General features: G+C 41.0%; 1 long non-coding RNA gene across 1 annotated transcript in view; it reads left to right on the forward strand.

The window, feature by feature from the left end:
• The first annotated feature begins 206 nt into the window (after positions 1–206).
• Positions 207–23,157, forward strand: part of LOC125699472 (uncharacterized) — a 280,743-nt gene continuing 257,792 nt past the window's right edge. The window contains exon 1 of the long non-coding RNA XR_007379578.1: positions 207–325. This is a non-coding gene — a long non-coding RNA (uncharacterized LOC125699472). The remainder of the gene's footprint in view (positions 326–23,157) is intronic.

Consider the following 23,157-nt stretch of genomic DNA (forward strand, 5'->3'; position numbering starts at 1 on the left):
GAATTTAGCATAGATGGAAGAGGGATTAAGTGATAGTGGGAGCCTGAGTGTGTTGTATATAGAAACATTCTTCCCTCAACCCGTTTCTGTGGTGTATATACTCTGAGTAGGACAGTGCTGCTAACCAGTCTTCCAGATTTTGTAATATGCTGGGATTTTTTTGCAGTTCATTCACACTAGGTGTCTGCTTTGGTTTCAGACTCACTTGCGTCCTCCGCCAGAAGACAGTGACATGACACACATGGTAGCACAGAGCTCTTACTGCTCCATTCAATAAGTGATTCTCCACGGACAGACTGTGACTCCCCAAAGGTTGCAGGGAGAGGTAAGAATGATCATACAGCATCAAAAGTGTTTCATTCCAAAGCCAGCAGGTTTTCACTCTCTCTAATCCTTCACCTTCAAGGTTTGGCACTCTTTGTGATGCTCTTAAAATATATGGGAGAACCAATAAGAATGATTAATGTTATTGTGAAATCATTTCCTTTTTTTTTTTTTTCCCCAGTAATTTTTAGTCAGTTTTATAATGTTGGGCACTGAATTGGGAATCACTGTGTCAAAAGCTTGGTCATGTCATGTGAACTCTTCATAGGGAATTCAACTGAAATGGAAGAACCTTGCAAAAACTGAACAAGAATTTGCAAAGCAGGATTACAGGCACTTTTGAAGCTTTTCAAATCTCACTCTTGTCTCCTTCTAGTTTGAATATATTTTTTTGTTCTCCTGAAAGTCAAATAATTGAGGTTTTTGCATCTGATCCTTTGAATATATGGTCTCAGAATATCCTTGTGTATCTGCTTCAAAAAATTCAATTTCATAGAGCTTTAGGCCCTGATCCTCATCATGCATTACCTTTACCCCGACTACAGGAATAGAACTGATATGAAACTTAGACTGTGGTGCTTTGCAAAAATGTTACCATGGGAAAAAAAATATTAAAATTCTGAAAGATTGTGGCAGCCTTTTAAAAAATTTGGCCCTCTCTGTCATCTTGCCAGAGAGGTAAGTATTTCTCCTGCAGACAGGTTGGAGTTAGTGGGACGTGAAATAATGTCAATGGTAATGGTAAGAGGATTAAACTGCAGTTCTGCTGTTATTGAACAGTTTGCAGAGACCATATTAAACAGCCACATCAGTCCGCAGGTCAGCCCTGCAGTTCCACTAAGCAAACACAGATGCAGAGTTCCCTTTCATGGTCATCATTTCATGCCTTTGACATCCCTAGACTGTCGGGACCCAGTGGTGTATTTACAGCCTGAACATTAAAGATTCCTTTTTTTTGAATCCTGAGTGGATACCAACAATTAAATCAGTAGTAATGAGAAAAAGGGGGGACACTTGGATGGACTTCAGTGCAATACAAACAAATAAGGGGAAAATTAAGCTGCTAGAACATTCCCTGATGGGGAACTTTGGGGACTTCTTCAGTTGCTGACAAAAATTCTCTTTCAGAATCTGGTTGGTTTTAAATCTCTTTTCTTTGGGGCTGATATCTGCATTTTGCCAAAGCTGATCCTGAAGTTGCAGTGGTTGAATTTCACAAGGCTAGTGCAGTTCAGCTCATGTCAACACTGCCAGGCCTTTGTGCTTGTTCAAAGCTTGTGTGAGTCCACTGGGACTACAAATTGGCCAGAAGAGACTGAGGGAGCAGTCTGTCTTACAATATTCCTTTCCTTTTCCATTTCAACAGAAACTTTGGCAGTTCTTTAACATTTTCCTTAGTTTTTTTGTTTGTCAGAAATGAACCAAATAAACAAAGCAATCATGTGATGTGTGTATATATATATATATTTATAAACACATACATCTGTGTAGAAAGGACAGAATATAGCAGATTTTTGTTTTGTCTGAATGGTTTTACATGGCTTAGTCCTGCAGTTTTCAAGTAATGATAGGAATACAGCTAAGCTGAGTGTCAGGGTAGTCCTACAGAATGTAAAGATTATTGTCAAAGAGTTCTTATAGAAAGGAGTAAAATAAATCAGCTGGTGAATTACAGAGCCTTTGGTCAATAATTGTTTAATATGACACAAATTTTAAGTGAAATTTACAGCATACAAGCACTCCACAGGTAGCCACTTCTTCCTATGACATGAAATAAACATGCAACCAGAGAGTGTAGCAGTGAATTACATTCAACCTCAGAAATGCTTTAGTATGTCTTCAAGAGCTGCTGCCTGCTTCAGTGATGGATTATAACTTAGCATGGGATGCCACAGGCATGGTAAGGTATTTATGTAGTCTTATGATTGCTCAGACACTTGGAACAAATGTATAGCTGGTGCTGACAGAAATCAGAGTATTGCTATCTCCCACTTTATTTCATTTATTTGTATTTAGCAAGTGCTGGAATGCAGCAAGCCACCAAGCACAACTGCAGCTGGAATATGGTTTCCAGAGCTTATTTACAGTAGCTCTTATTCACAACGGGTAGTGGTATATCACTGCATATGTATTTCCATTGATGTCAGGGGGTTCATTAGCAGAAAGAGGTGCCATTCTGTATAGCTGAGTATCAGTTTGGTCCCATGTTTGAAAAGCTTGTGTATTGTTCTGTTTGTAAATGTGTTTACAGTTTGAAAAAAGCCCTATGCCTGATCCTCACCAAAAGGCTAACAACACTGTGAAATGCTGATGAAGTTGGTAGGGTGCAGGTTTTGCAGCATTTCATTGCTTTGCAGGAAACAATTCTACATGCTCTTTATTTAGTATTGGACAGATCTGTTTTCCACGTGCTATTTTCAGCTCCGTACTTAAACTGATCCAAAATTCAAAGAGAAAAGAAAAAGCTGAGATTCACTTCAGCAGCAAACAATGTCAGGTGATGTTGATTTAAAGAAAACATTAATCAATCCAGATTTGCCTGGAACTGGGCCCAGGTTCACTCAACAGGTTGGTGAACCTTAGCAAATCTTCCAGTGAATCTGTTCTGTGTTTTGACTTTGTAACACGATCTGAAATCATCTGAGTTTCATGAGGTTTTGTTGTGCACGTTTTGGAACACTGGTGGGGGAGTGAATCTAGGGAAACACAGAGATGCTACATTTTGCATGATGTGACAAGGTAAACTGTATTTCACTCTTCCTGACACTCCTTGATACCAAGTTGAAGAACGGTGTTGATGCTGTCAGCTTAGTATTAAAAGAGGAGACTATCACTATCTGTCAGTATTCCTGTGTCTACAGTGGTCTTAGATTCAGAGCCAAAATAAAGTCTTCAAATTGTACTCTACATGACAGTATAGTTAATTGTGTACGGTTATTTTTTCCCCTTGTTTGGGGTAAATGCCAGAATTTTTCCTGCATAGACAGATTCTGGAGTTGTGAGGAAGGTGTTAGGTCTTTTGATGTATGCTGGTCTGAAAAAGTTGTGTAGTGCTAGAAAAGATTAGGATTTTATTGTGAGCCCGTGGATAAACAACTTATGCTTTAACTCTGTTCTGAATTCATAAATAGGTGTACCTGGCCTCCACAGCTGAGTATGAAATATTTAAGGTCCATCTACACCCATCAGGTCAAATATATGATAAGGTGACATTTTCTATTAATTTTATTTCTACTCTGAGCTAGAGCCCAGAGCAATAGAGATGTGAGACACTCAACACAAGAAACAAAACCTGGCTCTTCAGTGCCTGCCAATTTTTTCATTCTGATTTAGAGTGAGCATCAGAATCATTTTGCTGCAGCTGGGATTTTAGAGAGAAGGGCTGATAGAAGAAGCTATGAACTTTTTGGCACTGATTTGTTGCCTCATACTTGAGATAGACCTGTAGGTCAGTATTATGAGAGATGGCCTGGAGAAAGGAGGAGGACAGTGCATGGAGGGTGGGTCAGTGAGTGTAGCCTACTGTCCTAGCATGTATACAAGGTCAAACTGGCTAATTTAATGGTCTTTTCTGAACTGAGAAATCTCTTAAGAGGGAAAAATCAAAGTCTGCAAAGGTAATAATTAAGAAAAAATATAACAGGCTGCAGTGTCCTCCAATGCCCCTGTGGTTCTTCCCCTCCTAACCCAACACACGGGCAGTGATTCAGCCGCAGATTGACTTGTTCTGTCAGTCAACTTAGAAGTACAGCAGGAAGGAAAAACAGTTTGCCAATAATATTCAAGCTGAAGCTGACATCTTTATTTTCCTCTAAAAGAGTTGCGTTTGCACCCGCTTGTATCACTGCATTTTTCCACTAAGGTTGTCTCACTTATTTAACTTGACACACAGAGCACCCCTCAGAGGTCTTTGAGATTCAAACCAGCATTGGAAGTGACAGCCCAGATAACGTGAGTAATCAAGTTGGACCTTGTGGGACTGCACTGACTACTTTTTAATTGATAATTCCAGGTTCCTATAATAAATTTATTTCTTAATTATATTCACCGTGTCATACATGGTAGCTAATGATTACCACTAGTTTAAGTTTGCAGCCTTAGAAGACGTGTTCCCCTCCCCCAGTATTTAATCACAATTTTCCTTCTAAATTAAGATTTTCTGACAAAGAAAACAGACCAAAGCTGCACATTAAATCCAATTCCTCCCAAATAAATGAAGGTAAATTTTAGGTACTAAATTAGATAAGTGATTTTAATTAGCTAATCATTTCATGAAGATCATAAAGCATTTAAATAACACTGAAGTTATGTATATTTAAGCAGTTTTATGGAGAATTAAAGTCTTAAGTGGTAAATTTAAAATGTAAATACAAAAGTGAATGTTGGAATGTTAATTGCTTTTCCTGAGTTTCTCACATGGCCTGAGATGTTACAGGAGGAATCAAGAATTACAGTCATAGGAATAATGTGGCCAATCTAAAGCTTATTAAAGTCCTTGGATTCTTTCCATGAAGTTTAGCAGCCATTGCCCCGAAACAACAAATGCCTTTACATGTCTGACTTACAGCGCTGTTAAAGTTTCTTGTGTATTATAACTGTACATGTGATGTCAGTATTCTTAAATAACCACACATTTCTAGTGTAAGCTTCCTTTTAGAAGCCAAGAAATTTTAGTTGACCTGAAGAACTTACCTGATACTCTTTGAAAAATACATCTTGGCAGTAACAGCCATTTACACCATCAGATCAGTTCACATCAGAAGAAAAATTTACCTACTAGGAGAAGCTGATGCATTCAGTCAACAAAGCTCAGCAACAGACCAGGTCATTATTAGTATGAATTCTCATGTGCCTGTCCTTAACTCAGTGAAGCTTTACGTTGGTTTTGATTCGATGTATAGTTAAAAATAGTTAAAATTGAAACTTAATTTTACCGTTTTGTTGCTCATAATGTTGGAAACTAATAGGTTAAAATCAGGAAAGTAAGGCTGAAAAATCAAAACACTTGGAAATGGGTTTCATATCCCATTGGATGAAGGAGTGCAGGAAGGGGACCTCAGCAGAAGGTTTCCTTGCTTCCCTGAAACTATTTCATCTTCCAGGAGAAAAGAAAGAATCATAGAATCATATGGAATGGCCTGGGTTGAGAAGGACCTCTGAGATCACTAGTTTCAACCATACATGTCCACAACTCCCCCTCCTGCCTTCATGCAAACTTCTACTCCACATAGATGTAGGAATTCCCTTACAGGCAACTGCTCCACCAGCAGTCAAAAAGAAGTGGTATTGCTGTAATCTGTGTCTTCCTGTGACTGCACTTCTGTTATTGCTACGTGCAAGGAACAGATATGCCAAGGACGCAGTACCCAGTTTAAAACATGAGCTGTCTTCCAGTGGTGAACTGGGGCTGTGCCTGCACTTGAAGGCTGGGGACAAGATTGCTGGGCAGGTCAGTGTGGCTGTGCTGGTCAGAAACCACCCTGCAGTGCTGCAGAAAGGCTACGTGAGAGGAGAAGCCAGTGTGAACCTTGTCAGTTCATCAAAGCACCCAACATCCCCATTACACACCACCCAGTGCACGTGGTCTAGGACTATTCCGGGCCTCTGTTTCTTCAGCTGTTGAATGAGGATGTTATTATGCTCTTGTCTTGGATGCTGAGAGGGTTAATTAATTATGTTTATGAAACCCTTTGAGATTCTCAGATGAAAGGTGTCTTTAGAATTGTTAGGTGTTATTATAAGAAAAAAGAATGATTTTATTGCTTCATGTTAATGGTTAACATCTGCACCACAAAACCTGCTTGATCACATAAAGATTCTACTAAGCATTTAATCCTAATTTGCAGGCTGATGCATATTCATTTTATTTAGAAGATTAATTTAGTCATCAAAGGTTAATCTGCCTCGGGTTTGTAATTAGGCAGAGCAGTGACTTTGCGTCTCTGGGCTCACCCAGGCTGGGCTTTCTGAGCAGGCAGGGCTGTGACTGGCACCAGTTTTCACTCCTAGCAAGCACTCAGAGAAGGCTTAATTTTTGGACAGTCAGTGGTGCTTGGAGCGAGCTCCGAGCAGTTCTGAGATTGAAAATTAAAAGAGGAGTACGGGCACTTTGTGAACTTCTGAATGCCGGTTTAATTCATCCCCTGGTATGTTTACTCCAATAAATGTCAGAGGACTACACGAGGTTTTTGTAAAAATAATTAACAGATCTCACACTGCTTTGCTCTAGGAGTCCTTCCTCTTTTGCAGTGTTGCTGATTAGCAGCATGTAGAAGGTTGGAGATGAAAGACTGTGGGGTTTTCCGTTTGAAATCTCAAGCTTTAACTTTTAGCTGATGTTAGGAGGCATTGTTAGAGGTTATACAACAGGACATGTAACTGCTTGTCCCTCAGACAATTAAGTCTTTTGTGCTCAAGGTTGACTTCGTTAATGAAAAGTCACTTAAGAAAATGTGGTCCTTGTGGAGAATAAAAACAGTGTTTCCTTTGCAGGTACACCAGAAGGCATCTGTAATTACTGTTTATAAAGCAGGCTGTTACTTAAGTTGGAAGAATTACTAGTGGCACCACGGTGTCTTTTGAAGTAAGGAGGAATGGTTGCTTCTTTGTCATGTCCTCACCTTTCCTCTGTTGCAGAGCAGAGTGATATAAGAGGGTGTGCACCATGCTCTGCCCTGCTGTAGAGATGTCGTGAGATAGAGAGGCCCTGCAGTGAGCACAGGCTGGGTGCTGGGGGCTGTGACAGCACTGCTCATCCTTGCTGTGCTGACAGAGCTGTGGCAATGGGTCCCTGTTCAATCTAGGGGTCTGGCCCACCATGGGCAGGATGCAGGAGTTTCAGTCTGGTAGGTAGGAGTGGGAAAGTGCAGGTGAAAACTTTGCAAATTGAAAATTTGTCTTAGAAACGGAGTGTTCTACCCAAAGTCAAGTCCATACGTGCTGGAAAATAATAAAATATATATAAATGAAAATTGTAATACTAGAATTTAGGAAGTTGGCCAAACTGTTTACATTTCAGCACAGCTTGGCTTTGGTTGGGTTTGGAATCCAAATTCCACGAGGTTGCTGCCTGTTTCCCTAGCACAGTTCTCACATCACTACTACGATTTGCCAGTTTTCCCCTCCTCTGTGTGGTGCAGGGCCTCAGGAGCATCCAAGAAGGGATTTTGGAGACCATAAACAGTTCTTAATTGAGAACAGCCCCAAATCAAGTTAAGTGCCAACCTGACTATCAAAATATAAATTAAACTCTTATATTACAGTATTGTATTTTAATTATTATGAGAACAAGTCACCTAACATGATAAAGCTTTTAACATAGCAGTTATTTTCTTGAGAGCCGATAGGTTGATTTTGAGTGGATGGTTACAGCTATGGCTTCTTTCCTGGTTTCTGATGATCTCAGATTGCTTGAGCTGCTTCATCTCGTGCCTGTTATCAAATGCAGATTTCCTATTCTCAGTTCAAAATGCTGGAGAGGTTTTCTTGGAGCTCTGAAGGACATAAAAATTGTGTTGGATTGATGATTTGCAAAGGTAGGACCTGTTGCTGGCTGACCTTTACTTGTCACGTTGCTCTTTACAACGAAGATAGCCAGCCATGCAGTGAGAATGCAGGGTTGCCACTCAGTACCATAACTGGTAAAAAAAAGAGTCAGAAATACAAGCCATTCTAAGCAGATACTGAAAAACAATGTTAGTTACTGTTATATAGTTCAAGCCTGTCCCTTCTAGCCAAAAGTCTGGAAGTGGAATTAAACACACATTTCCAAAGATTTCAGATTGCTTCTGCTAACTGTCTTAGTCATCTCATCAACCTGAGCCTGCAGAGCCTTCACTTGCATCTTAATCTTGAGCTGATCTGTATGAACGGTGGGTAGGTACCTCTAAAACATGGATCTTGAGCTTCGTCTGTCATCCCTGCTTCTAGATCATTGACTTCAGTGAGATTCCAGAGGAGCAAGATTGGCCACAAGAGGATGTGAACTGTCAAGGAGACAAACCTCATCCTCATCCGTTTGAGTTGTTTGTGGTAAAGAATATCCCAAATGTTTAGCAAGTTATGTAATTTGAGAAGCGATGCAGGATTTTTTTTTCTCCCTACCTTTCAATTTTCTTTATTTAATAAAGGAAAAACTTGCTATAGGACTAGTGTGCTTATGATAGGGAAAAAAATATCTGCCAGAATCTCTGTTATTACTCAGGCCTCTATGTGTTCTTGTTGCTCTTGTATTTGTAATAGCAAAAGGTGACTACTCTTAAGAAAATTATGTGTTTGCAGAGTAATGCCCTCTTCCCTGCACCTTGCAAACTCGAACTCAGCACACTGGATGGAAGTTCAGGAGGGTGTAAATTAGTAAAGTTAATGCAGTAGTGCTCATAGCAGTGAATACGGAAGGACTGAACTGCTGGGCACTGCAGCGCATAAAGGCAGCCAAACGGATTGCTGGCGTCAACAGGCAACAAAGATCTTGCCCCTTCCTATTTTGACTGCAGGGAGCTGCAGTGAGTCAGGCTTGGGTGGAAGGGGAGATCATCCACCCAGATTGCCAGCTCAAGCTTGCCACTGCTTTATCTTGTGGTGTTAGGCAATGTGTTCTGCTTCTGGAAGACCTCAGGGTTACAATCTTAAAGGAAAAGTGCAGAACATCACAATTATGTATTTATGGCCAACTGCTACCTACTGAAGTCACGTTACTTGGAGAGTATACATGCCCTGATAGACTCTCACACCTGTACATCAGCTGAGGTGTTTTACTCTTGATTCCTTAAAAAGTACAGACAGCACCGATGAGCAGTGCTGAGGATGGGAATATTGTTGCTGCAGTCACTGGAGCCATTCATACATGTGCATACAATGGCAAGTTCCCAGTGTATATCTAAAAGTACAGATTTTTGTACCATTCATTGAATTTGCATAGTACTGTCCAGAAAAGTCATCATTTTAAGGCTTTTAGAGCATTCTTAGTGTTCATCCCTTGTGCTTGACAACTGTGAGGCAGATTCTTGTTGACCTGGATCATCTGGGCTGTAGATGCCTGGCAGCAGTATTGCTCTCTCAGGTGAGTTCCAAGACTGCTTGCTGCTATCTTCAAAGGATGAGAAAGCAGCACCTCCTTTGGCTGGCAAGGTTTTTGTGCAACTGAGTGCTTCTGTTTTCTGCAGAAAGGTCTGTGTCTTCTGCCTTTGCCCTTGCCTAAGGGTGAATTGTCTTTATTACAGCTACCCTGTGGGCACAGGAAGTGATATTATATAAGAAATCATTTTGCAACCCTATTTCTACTAATCATTGCCACTCCTACCATAATAAGAGACAGATGCAATATACACGATTCATGTTTCCATTATTTTTCTGCATGTGTTTTCCATTTAATTACAGTATATGAATTTCAGCTCTCATTTTTTCCTTTCTCACATTCAAAGTTGAATTTGATATCTGTGATTTATAGATAGGCCTGTGAGAAATTGTTTGAAGCACTTTACACTCTTCAATCTGAGTCTCTGCAAATCTCTTAAGTGCTCTGAGTATTTTCCAGTTTCGTTTGTAATGCAATAGTATCTGGGATGCTATTGTAGTAGGATCTGCACAAGAAAGAAGAGAAGCTTGAGCATGTAAAGAACTTTGCTTAACAACAGTAACAATGCCAAAAAAAAAATCATAACTGTTTTCAGAGAACTCTTTTCATTGTTCTATCTCAGAACAAATTGCAAAGGGGTTCATAGGGGAGGAACAGAGGTGAGCTATGAGATGGCCTGGGAACTGCCAACAGAGGAGTGAAATACCCAGTCCTGAGCTAGGAACTAGGTATTTGTGACTGATCTACTCAACGGGGAGCATGCCTCAAAATAATTTATGTTTAAATAGCTTGTGGTGTGCTACTTGTTGGATTCTTTCTTTACCAATTGTATCACCACGTTTGAATTGAGCATGTTATAAAACTTGAGAAAGTAAATTTCGGGTCAAGTTTGACGTGGAAGAGGCCAGCTAAAACAGAGAATTGTAATAGTTTATTTACTAAAGGCTTGCTTCTACAGTATTTTAAATTGAATTGTTGGAAATCTTCCTCCTCCTTTTCTTTCAAGACAGAAAAATCCAGAGTAAGAGCGCTGGAAAGGTTTTGAATTTACACTGGCATCCTGAAGGCAGAATTGCACCTTCTGGGTGTAGCAGTACTGCTGTAGCTCTCCTCAGGTAACCCAACCCTCATGTATTGAGTGCAGTGTCTGACTGTAATGATTTCTGCAGATCCATGCACTGCATAAAGGACACGTTCTTTAAAGCTGTGTGAATGCTCACTTCGGTTGCACAACTGTCCACAAAGGTTGTGAAGGCTTGATATACTCTATTGAGTAAATAACCATAAATAAAACAGGCTATTAAAAATCTTTAAATGTGCATTATGCCATTAAACTATACTGTTTGGAAGGAGCTGCAGTGTTTGTACATGTTTTTAACAACTGTCCAAATACATATTGGCACATACTTTAAGATGTACACAAACCTTTCTCTATGGTAACACTTGGGCCACAAAAGCTTTGTTCAGCATTCTTGTAGTACAGTATTTTTAATAGTTTAATCACCACGAGGAGACAGGAGGCAGCTAATCATAGGGAGAAATGCTGATTTCAAGGAGCAAGAACATGACAGTGTCTTTGAATGTAATGATTAGGACTTGTAAAGTTACTTGCAACTTACTACACCCACAACCTTTAGTAGCAAATGGCAAAATATGGTAAGAGATGTAAGAAATCTGTGATTTGTGGACAGAAGTTTCTAGATCATGTAGGCTTTTAATACCTGGTTGTTCAAGCAGGTGAATAAACACTTATTTTTGCTGACTACTCGCATGAGTCAGTTCTGACTGGAATTTATTTGCACTAAAACTATTACCACTGTCTTTTTTAGTTTTATTTTTTGTTACCTGTATATGTCATCTATGATCTGTAGGTATTTTGGGTTTCTGGGCTGCCTAGATTCTGAATATTGAAAGTATTCAGTGTCCTTCAGGAGTACCAGAATCTGTGGTCTTCTTCTGGCTTCAGTGTTCAATATGGATAGAGTTTGTTATTGAAAGACAAAATTTCTTTGGATAAGAAACTTCAGAGCAGAGACCTTGCTTTCCTGCTGGCCTGTGATGTTATCAAGCAGTAATCCTTGTTAGTAATATTAATGTTCAAACATGATCAGGCTGGTGAAATATCTCTTTGGCTGCAGAGGAGATCTGGCAGAGCCTCCCTCTGCCTGCTTTTGGATCATTTTGTAGATCCCATTTACACCAGCCAATTTACCTCTGAGTGGGGTGAGCATTTATGCATCGTCTGCTTCTCCCGCTGCTGCTGGGGCATTTGAGACATCATCTCAGACTGAAATCTCACCTGCACCTCACGATGATGCCCTACAAAGACATCTTTTAGTTGTAAAGTGCTGGAACCTAGTTCTCTGAATCTGTGTCAGCTGAAAGGTTGCTCTGAATTTCACCAGCTTGTTTTATGGCATACTAGAGAGCTCCTGTGTTAAGAAGACTTGTCTTAAGCAATCCTCTTAGTGTTCCTGTGAGAGGAGGCTATATTTTAAATACAGTAAGTCAGTCTGTCATCTGTCTCTCATGGGCAATTTGATCAGGCCCCATGGGGCAAAGTTAATAGAGTCTTGCAATATCTAAGATGCTCCTTTACAAGCAGCACCATTCACTTTTGGGTTGTGCTACCCATTTGCTAATTCCTGTCTCCTTGCAAAACTTCTCTGGCACTCTGATTTCTGTTTGACTTGTTAGGAGTGAACACAGCCCTGCATTTTTGGACAGTTGTCAATTTAACCAATTAAAAGAACGTCTTTGGATAGTTATCAGAAGCTGGAGCTGAAAACATGTTTGCAATTGCTGATGACATAGCTGTTTCTATTTGCTGCTCTCTCTTTTAATTCCAGAAAGTGATATTTTTTTTGGCAGTAGATATGAGAAAATATGTCACTGTGTATAATTACAAAATGCTGTTCATTTCTGTCTTGTAACTGTGGGGGGTTAGTTGGTACAATACATTTGGTTCATTCTTGGCTCACTCAGCTGCATGACATACACTTAAGTATATTATTAATTATCATGTTAATATTCATTACCATGTTAATATCCATGGTATTGCATAATTCTACATACCTCTAAAATGATGTTCAAGTGCATATGCAAGCATGAAAAACACTGGGTGATCTCCTAGGAGTTTCTATTAAGCCTTAACTAAAATCACATTGCATACCTTTTCTAGGAGACCTGTTTGTTCGTGGGTTTTTTTAAAGGCTTTAACCCCACCATGGTTCTTGCTATGAAACAAGATTCCTCCCTGTGAACAGGTTTTGCACAGAGCTGCTTCAAATGGTCCTTGTGCTTTCAGCCAGATTCTAAATACAACCCTGCAGCACTCGCTTGACTTTAATTTCCTAGATTGCATCTGCCACCTCATCAGAGCAATTGGACTGTTGAGCACTGAAGAAACTGTATAATATTTCTGGTGGCTTGTATTTTTCACTTGATATGTACCAAATATGTGAATAATGGCTCTGTAAGGATCTGTGAATTTTTCAGTAGATAGCAAATGGTTTTGCAAGAGAAAATTCTACTAGAAACTGCATCTTACAAACAGCAATTTTTTAGGATAAGTGCTGAGCCTCGATTTAAATGCCCGTTGCCCAGAGATTTAAGAGAAAAGGCTTGATATATGGGCAGCACAACGTTGCAAATATTTCAGGTTCGACCTCCTGTGCGCTCTGACTGTCCTCACCTGAAACCACAGAAAACAATGGCAATGTTGCATTATTTTTAAATTTCTATCAGACTTCTAATGTGTGTATCCCTATGGAAGGGAGGGCACATAGCACCTCCCATCCAACTCAAAGCTGTGCTTTTCCAAAGGCATCTTTGACTTGGAGGGAAGGCACCTCCTGCACTTTGCAAGCTGTTGGCTTTTGTTTCCCCCTGCAATTTCAGGCAAGTTTTAAAAGGTTCCAGTGATATTCATTGTCCATTTTTATTTCTCTGATTGTAGAGAACATGTTGCTAAGGGAAGGGAGAGGTGTAGCTCATCTTTGTGCCCATCTTGGTGGGCTGAACTGGATGATGTCATGGCACCAAGCACTTTATTGTAGGGTAAGGAATAGCTCACTGCCAAAGTCATATGTAGAGCAGTATATTTCAAAGTAAGTTTTGCTCTACAATCCTCTCAAAACATCCATGTAAATGAATTGTACAGGTTTAGCTCTTGTCATTGACATTGTCTTGGTTCTAAGTGGCAGCACAGCTCTTCCCACACCTCCTGAGCCCCATGGGGGGAACATGGGGTACTCCTGTCCTCCACAATTACGTGCAGTGGTCCCTGAATTACTTCTAGATAGACTGTCTTCGTATGTAGCATGGCTGTGTCAGTGCATTCAGAAGCAGAGCTGGTAAAGCACTGCAGTCCGACAGGGCTCTGCTGCTGGCTGTCCCAGTGCAGCTGGTAGAGATCTGCTTCTTCAGAGATTGCTTTTTGTTTCTGCAGAACATGCATTTTTTTCTGTGCTTCAGCTCCCCTTGCTGGGCTACGACTCACTGGCACTGTGTCTTCTGTCTGTGAACAGCAGGAGCACTTCTGAGTGTAGATGAAGCCTACCAAGCATTTGTGTGATGCCTAACCAGTGAGCTCTGCCCTTCTAAAAGAAATCAACATGGTGCTATAATACTAATACTAATACTACTACTAATAATAACGTTACTTGGTCCACAGGTTGTGTTCACAAGCCACAAGGCTTATTTTAGGCTGGCAGACCAACTTGAACACAGCTATATAGAAGTGTGAAATCTAAATTAAGATACTGATAATATCATCCCAGGATGGATATTTTGAATTTCTTTTTAACCAAAATTAGCATTTTATCTGAAAAAAGGAATGGAAAGAAAACTGCTTGCTCCACCAAGGTATATAAGAAACACACACAACAGCATTTAGATGTGATGATAGAACAATTGTTTTCCATCAAGCAAACCAAAGAAGAATCCATAATAAAATTTTACAAGTTAGCTGCCACTAAGAATAAACTCAAGAGCACTATATGAAATGAATTGGGTGTTTTAACTGAATCTTCTCTCAGGACAATAACTCTAATGTAGAGCCAGGGTCTGAGGAGGTCACCTGCAGAAAGCCCTCCTGGGGCACTTCAGAGGAGAAAGGAAATATTCTCCTCCCTGTCAGGTTCACTTCATGTCCTAATATGTCTGAGGATGTGCACTGAAAACATAATACACAGTCACCATTATGAGGCTTAGATAACAAGAGTCATTAAGAAATCTCTGAGGATAACAAACTTAACCCTGTATGAACTTCAGGATCATATCCTGCTACTACAGTGAAGAGTAAGTCACGTTGACTGTAATTGCGACTGAGCTAAAATGTCACTTACCATTAGAATCAAGGTGTTGGGTTTTTTTAGAATTACAGAATTTCTTTAAGAATATGTGAGAATTCATAGTGGGCATCTACCAAACATAATCTGTAGTGATCTTTCCAGTGCAGTGAGAAGACCTGGATTTCCAGCTAGTGAAGCATTGGCCGTATCTAAGATTCTGTGTGTGCATGAGTGAGGTGCAGTAATTCAGTGCAGGATCACAAATTAAAATACTGATTGAGGAATCTCTGCGTTTGTCATCACAAGTAGGTTCATAACTCCACAGCTTCTGTTCAGGCCCTCTGGCTACAGCAGGGTGGATGGCAGCTCCCTGCAAGCACAGTGTGTTTGGTCTTCCACGGGACGTGCACTGTTCCCAATTAGGAACGGTCACAGATCTCTGCATCCACACAGCTGGAGTGCAGGCCCTGTTTTAGCCCCTCTGTATGGAACATAGAGACCTCTTTAACTCCCCTCGCCCAAATCCCTGCTCTCCATCCTACCACCATGTCTTCAAACCTTGAGCCTCATCTCATGCATGTTTTTTATTGTTCATTTTAACTAGGATGCCATCAGTTTGAACAATTACAAATTGCAGTGATGTTAAAAGATCCAGGCAGCCCTTGCCAGAAGTCAGCAAGGCCAGGAATTAGCACATTCTTTGCTCTGCAGTGATGCAGGGGCTGTTCTCTTGGTTCCTCTGCCCCATGCCTGGCAGGAGGAAACCAGCTTGTCAAAGAGCTGTTAGCATTTGCCTTTCTTGAACTCCTACAAGTTGCTCACACTGGTGAAGGAGCTTGGCTAAGCACAGAGTTTTCAATATATCGTGTTTACTTAAGGGGGTTTAGGTACTAACAGAAAACATGGTGTAGATACAGACTAACTACAAGGACTGTGGATCATTTTTATTACTCTGGCGGTGCTTCTAACTCAGTTCAATTCAGTAAGGCTTTTTGGCCTGATAAACTATGAAAGTCTTTCGTGCTAAAAAAAAAATAAAAGAAGAAAAGGAAAATCCCTTGGGGATTTTTCAAGATCAAGAGTGATGGAAGGAGCCTTCTTCACAGCAGATTCAGTCCTTTGTGGCCACTGTCAGCAGCACCCATCCCTGCATCTCTGAGCTGGTGTCAGGGTGCTGCTCACAACAAAGCCATCGCCTTTCCCCTGGGACAAGGCAGAACTTTCCTCTCATCAGATTTTATTTCTTGGAAACACTTTTTATTTCCTGATGATCGAAGGAAATGGTTTCATGGCTTTTCTTTTTTCTTCTCTTTTCTCTTGGTTTGGCCACTAGATGCAATTACATTCACTTTTTAGCATGGCTCAAGCTGCAGTAGCTAACTGAAGGCTCTGAGCAGCACACTGTCTCTGGGGTGCTAATAGATACATACTCTCCAAGGGAGGCAAAAACTGAGTCCCTGTGAGGTGGGAATCCCTGCCTTTGTGGTCTTGTGATGAAACAGACTCAGCCTAATTCTTCACTCTGTACAATAAATCAGGAGTGATTTCTTTGGAATAAAAAGAGGTTGCAAAGAGATAAAAACAGTGACAGGAGAATTACTGCCCATCTCTGTGGAACACACAGTTGGTTAAATCCCCTCATTGCTCAGGTGGTGCTGAATGTCATGCAAGGAAGCGATTGTTCAGTCTGTGCTGTGCAGGATAGAGCCAGGATGCGAATGTGCTGGGGTGCAGCTGTTTCTCCCTCACTGTCACCGTGCTTTTACTCACCTTTGCTGCCGAAGTATTTGTTCACCTTTCTCCATTTGTAACTCAGTTCTATACCTGCACACATTTGCAACTGAGATTCAAACGAGACAATTTTGTGCTCGCAAAGGGAGAAGTACTTTACAGCTCTACCTGTTGTCTGTGTAAGTGCACTGATGCTTGACATACTCGCAAGAATTCCTTTCTCTCTGTGCCTCCAGTTCTCTTTGTCAGTAAGAAACAGCACATGCATAGTTCTAAGTGCTGAAAAGCAAATATTGACGTGATAAATTAGCTTTCCCCCCCAGTGTTCTAAATATGGCTCTACTTTGAAATTAAGTGCACTACAGAATATTCAGTTGCAGCACATTGCTGGCATACAGTTTTTAAATTGTTAGTGTTTGGCAGCCCTTGGTTTTTAAATTCCTACTGATCACAAGTAGCTGGCACTAATCAGCTCCAAGAGAGTTATGGTACTGTGTACCCTCTTAAATGGCTGGAGTGCAGATAGACATCTAAAACTCCCATTTATAATAGCCACATGCCAGAAACACTTTACTCTGAGCAGGGTTTTTATTTTACTTTTTACATCTCTCACATTTTACATCTGGTTCAACAGTTCTGAAGGAAACTACATCTGATGTGATAGCAGGAGATCTATATCACACATCTCAAAACCTGCCAGAAATGCAATTTAAATATAGTTTTGGACAGAGTAAAAAAGTCTTATTGATATCAGATGTCTGGGCAGTGAGAAGTTGAGCTGTGTCTCTGCTTGATTTGCTTTAACAGAAGGAAATCATAAGGTGAAGTCTTGGTTCTACTAAAACCTCTGAAGGCTTTGCCATTAGTTTCAGCCATCAGTGTTCACCTTGCAGCCATGAAGTTCAAGCAAAGCTGGACAGCCTGATTGGAAAAGGCAAACATACAGCATTTTGCATGGAGCAGCACTGGTTGGACTTGTTTTCCAGTATGGGTAACTACGACCTCAACTGTGCTGCAGACTACAGAAGCAGATCTTTTCCAGCTTTGATTCACCACAAGTTTGGTCCAGGAAAGCTGCTTCTCCTGTCTCGCTTGATTCTAGTCTGTTTTCATGGTGCAGCCATAGAAATATCTGGAGTTTCAGGTAATCTGGCTTAAGTCAGAAGGAGTTTTATGCCTTGTTCATCTGTGAGTGCGTGTACCAGCGGAGCTGAGCTGGACTTTGTGGGAGCCATTCCTCCATAATGGACTGAAAGGTGTGATCTGCCCAAATCAGCACCTCCCAGGGCTGGAGCCCAAAGGGCTGTGTGCACATCACCTGCTAGTGGTAGCAGGTTTGTGCTTGGAAATAGGAAAGCCTATGCTTTCAAGAGTTATATCTTTAAGAATGCCAATACTTGGGGTGTGATGAAAATCGGACCTTGCTGAGCCAGGTCTGAAAGCTGCAAGCAGTGCCTGTCAGGCAAAGGCTGAGGAACACAAGCTTGGGGGCCCATGATAAGCCAAAGCACATGTGAAAGCACCCAGCTGTATTTTGTGCCAGCTGGGTAAGAAACATCCCTGCACAGAGTCAGGGACAAAGACCTACTTTATTACTGCTGCCATAATTATTACTGTTTTATACTCTCGAACCTTAATGAAGGAACCAGGCCCCAGAGAGTTGGGCTCTGTGAGCAGATGCAGTTTGGCTCTTGTGAAGCACACTGCAATGTTGCCTCATTACTTCTGCACCAAACAAAATCAAAAGCTGTCTCGGAATTCAGTGGGAGCTGAGGGCAGGCAGAGGCTCACAGGGAACACTCAGTGTGCTGTCAGGATCAGGCCCATAATGTGTAACTCCAGCCTCAAAAACTCATTTCCTTTGAAGCTCAGTTGAGTGTTACTACGACACATCAGCATGTTGCACCACACAGAGTATATCAAATTTGATGTCCTTTTTTTTTCCTTCCTTTTTCCCTGGGAACCTGTAAATATCCTCTGGTAGCAAAACCAGAGAGGAATAAATTCTCTTCGATGTATTTACAAATGTGAGAAGCTTTTCAAGTTGTATTTGCAATTCTCTTTCTTGCAATGACCTCTATTTTCATAATCCTTCATGGAATATCATGGTTTAAAGAGCTTTCTCTTCCTGCTGTTTTTGTTAAAAGGTTTTTGATGTGATATTTGGAAAGTCAAATTCTGCATTTAAATGTTGTGTTTTCACAGATATAAATGAAAGAGGCCATATTTATCTTTTTTTCCTTCTTTTCCCCTTTTCTGGGAACATCAAGCAATTCCACTCTTCTGCATATATTGTTAACTAAACCATGAGAGCATACAGCAGCTTTAATAGTTAGGCAATTGTGATTACATCTAGCTCGTAATTGCATTTATTTCCTCATGTATCTCCCAATAGGTAAGCATTAGTTTGGCTTGTATAGGCATGTGTTAATGGCAGGAAAATCATCTGACAGCATGGCAGCAAGGAAAATAGCTTAAGTCACTGGAAGTCTTTCATGTCATGGACACTTGCAAAGACTCTGTGCGCTTTATTTTTTGCTCACGTGTGTTTAAAATATGGATTTGCATACAAATAATCAACATGCTGAATGAGAGAGCTAGGAGAGTGTGGTTGTGTGATCTCACACAGGAGAAGACAGAAATGGCACTCGAAAAGATCGATGTACAAACAGTCGTGGGCCCCATGCTTTGCTGTACATTCAATTGGCAGAAACACATGCAGACCTATGGAAAAAGGCAAACAGATAAAGAGTGCCATGTCAGGGGATGGTTGCTGAGGTTCACTTGTGTCCACATGCAATCTCATTGGTTTAATTGACTTAATATGTGGAGGATGGTGCTAGAGTCAGAGCAACCCACAGGGTCACGCTTGGCTCCTGTTAAAGCAAGGCTTTGCCAGGCACTGTAGCTCTGGCTCAGTATGACTGGAGGAACTGGCCTTCTGTTCACTTTTTAACAGAATTCTGGCTAGAAATTTCACAGATTTATGACAAAGCCACAGTGCATGCATTTTCTCAAAGAAGGAGTTTCTTATTTGAAATGATAAGCACACTTTTGTTTCTAATGTTAATCAGAAAGCTTGCAAAGATCTTCAAAAGCTGTATTTCAGTCAGCTGAGCAGTGTCTGATCCGAGCTGTCTGATCCTGAGCGTGGCTCCAGCAGAGCGAGCTTTTCTCACTGCTCCTACAGACCACGATCTAGGCCAGTTTGTAGCAAAGTATTCTGAAATTAGAGATACGTGAGATCTAGCAAGACCTGTGTGTAGCGAGACGTGTGTTCTGTGTCAGCTCAGCTGACACTAATTGCAAGAGCAAGAAGTAAGCAAGAAGAAGTAAGAGAAGAAGTAAGAACTGGGGAAGGCTGACACCTGTGGGTTGCAGGTACCAGGGGAGGAAGGAGCCCAGTGCTTTTTGCTGAGCTGTTGGGCTGGGCAGCCAGCATAGCCCAAGAAATGCTCGTACCATCAAAACTGGTTCTGCCTTCCAGGCAGCACAAACAAAGGAACAACATAACAACAGAAGTTGTTTACTGGTATGTTGCTGCTCTCTACCAGGGTAAGGCGTTTTCCAGTTTTCTTGGGGGCAATAAAACTCCTGGCAAATGCTGGGCACACTTCTGGAGAAGTTCTGCTCTTCTGTCTTGGTAGACATCCCCATCCTTTAGCTGCTCACAGTATGACAGTCATTAAGGCATAAAATGGAATTTGTGAGTATGGCCAAGAACCACTAGAGGACTAAAATCCAATTTTTTGTGTTTTTTAATTTTAGTTTTTGTTTTTGGCAACTTTGTATTATTATTGTGTTTAGCGTTCCCTATCTTTCAAATCTCCCATTGAGTTAAAAACTTCCAGTCCAAGAGCACAGAGCAGCTGTCCTAATAGTTACTAACTTCTTTTTTTCTCCAAGAAAAGGAGCCTAAGCTTCTCCTCCAAGCATTATAAGCAGCGGTGTGATTATTATGTGCCATGGCAATGTGAGGAGGAGGCAGCAGAAGAATGAATGTGGATAAATGAGAAAATAAAGGTGCACGATCTGTGTTACAGCACAGAAATGGGGCTTGTCTTCTGGCTGCAACTGACGTCAAATTACAACATTGGAGCACTGTGTGAGGAAAAGCAGAAAGTTGGACTGGATTTTTGGTCTGTCCTCTGTGACACAATTTAGAGAGTGCTGAGAAATCTGGCTTCAGATCTGTTTCTGGATTTGTATGTGGTGTCTCTAAGAGTTATGTTAGCTTTTTCCATTCTGCCATCTAAAGATGTTAATATTTAGAAGGCTTTTTTTTTTTTTCATAAAAACAGCAACAACATGGAAAATATTAACAGGAAACATTTAGATGCTGCAGGAAATTACAGCTGTGAAGTGTATCTCATGTTAGCAGAAGACTGAATGAAGCTTCTTCCCATGTGAACTTTTAAATCTATGAAGAAGAGCTATGTTTCTCCACATACCTGCTGTTAAGTGGGATGGAATAAGTGAAGAACAGTATTATGGTGTGCTTTACTGTCAGTAGCCAAAGAATCAGTGGATACCTTTAAAGGAGGTCAGTTGCATAGTTCTTGGGAATCATGAATGTAGCGAAAGGTGTGTTGCACTTCTGCAGCTGGTCAGTTCCTGTCGTAGCCTGAACCCTTCGTTGCAGGCAGTGGCGACAGCAGGACACACGTGTGTGGCAGGCAGTGCTAGGACCCTGACACAGAGCATGGTCTTTAGTGCTGGGACAGTGGGCTCTCAGATACCAAAGACTCCGGCAGCCTTAGACCGACAAGTTCAGAGCAAGCAGCAGAGCTGCCCAGACAGACAGGTGAATTAAGGCATGCTGAGCTTTGTTTGGTTAGCTAGCTGGCATGAGCCTAGTCTGGTTAATTCAATATTACATTTACACTCTCATAATTTGTATCCCTCTAGCATTGCTGTGACTCACACCAGGTGATGGCTGTGCTCTCAGATCCTGCCCAGGTTCCTACACCAGGCTTTTTTCTGACCTGGTTGATCTCGAGAGAACATGGGAGCTGGCTGAGCCTTTCCGTGAGAGCTGCTCCCTTCATCCTGAGCAGGAAACTAACACGCAGAAATAGCAACAAAATAGAATGTAATCAAAGCAAAGAGAAAGAGGTAAACAAAAAAATGATTACAGGATTTTTTATGAGGAACTCTGTACTTCAGAAAATGCCTAAAATCAGAGATAAGCTTTTCTGCTGTTGTGCCTGCCCCGCAGGCTGCATGAGAGCAGGGGACCAACAGGAGGGTGCCTGAGAGCTGTGCAGCTTTGTGCTGTAAGCTCAGCCCAGCCACCGCACTGAGGAATTCTGTCCTGGCAGTGCAGGAGCTCTCATCACTATCTGCACTCCCTGTATATCCACTTTCTACACCCACGGGATGGCATCAATTCTGCATGCGTGCTCTTATTCACAGAACTGCCGTGCTCTGCAGTCTGCAAGGGGCGGATATACCTGATCTGCCTCAAACTAACAAATCCCCCTGTGCTTAGAAATAAAGCAAACCTCAGAAGGGGGGAGAGTTCCCTCTTTGGAGATGATCGGATGCTATAATATAGTTTCTTTTGAGCCATATTCTGTTGGGCAGATAGCTATTGATGTGGTCCCCGTTGTCACTTAGGTATTTGGTTTATTCATTATTTTCATTTATATTGTTTGTGTAAAGCACCTAGAGGCCTGTGATAAGCAAATTTCATCGAATAAAATAAGCCAACTTTAGTAGGTCAATTAGCATTCTCCAAAGATCATACACTTTAGCAGGGAGTTTTGCAGTTTACTGCTGTTGTCCATGGAGAAAATGGAAAGCAAACCCCTTCCCTCTCATACGGTGTCAAATATCAGCTTTAAATTAGAATGTTACTTATTCTTACTGAAACTGGGAATTCAGTGTATGAGCTGACTAATCACAATGCTGTGCTCTGATTTCACTTCTGGAGATCATCCAATGAAAATAGCCCTTTTTTACCTACTGGGAAGAAATAGGCAAATACAGTCATGTTTCTAATGTGTTTACACAGTATATCAGCTCTTTCCAGGTTGCTTGCTAAATGCAGCTTAAGAATGTTATAAGATACAGGCAGGGAGATTTGTAATGAGACCAATTCAATGCATTTCTAGTGTCTGTTGTTTACTTTATGGTTGTAAAATCAATAAAACTTAGGTGCACCAAATAATATAGCTCAGTAATGTGGCGGTGCATGCTGATGGAAGTTGTCCTGATGGTGAATTTATTTTACATTTGAGCATTATGAGCTTCCTTCTTTCCCTGCTTACACAACTTTTAGCTCTTTCATGGCCACCTTCCCTTCTCTTTCTTGGCTTCCCAAAGGGAGTCCTTTGAGATGCTTTTACTTCTGCTTAAGTGTACTGTGGTTCTTTCTTGATGCCTCTCTGCTTGAAGCTCTTTCTTCTTTCAAGGTATCTTTTGACAATGATTTTTTCACTACTGGGAGTGGTAACAAATTATTTTGAGCACTATATTAAAATATATTAAAATTCTGTCTTTCATGTCCTAAAGTTAGATATTACCTTTATAATTTGTCATCTAAATAAGTGCTCTGATTTTTTGCTCACAGTTTCATTTGCTTTTAGTTCTAGGCTTAGAGGACCTGTCAATGTGTTTCTACTTTGCTAATTAGGGGTTAAACTTGATGTCATATTCACCCAGACCAAGCCATATGAGCTGTCTATCCTCAGAGTAAGAATAAGTATACTGTTACCAAGGGTTGCATTT

This window comes from Lagopus muta, chromosome 12, assembly GCF_023343835.1.
Source record: "Lagopus muta isolate bLagMut1 chromosome 12, bLagMut1 primary, whole genome shotgun sequence".
Classification (NCBI taxonomy): Eukaryota; Metazoa; Chordata; class Aves; order Galliformes; family Phasianidae; genus Lagopus; species Lagopus muta.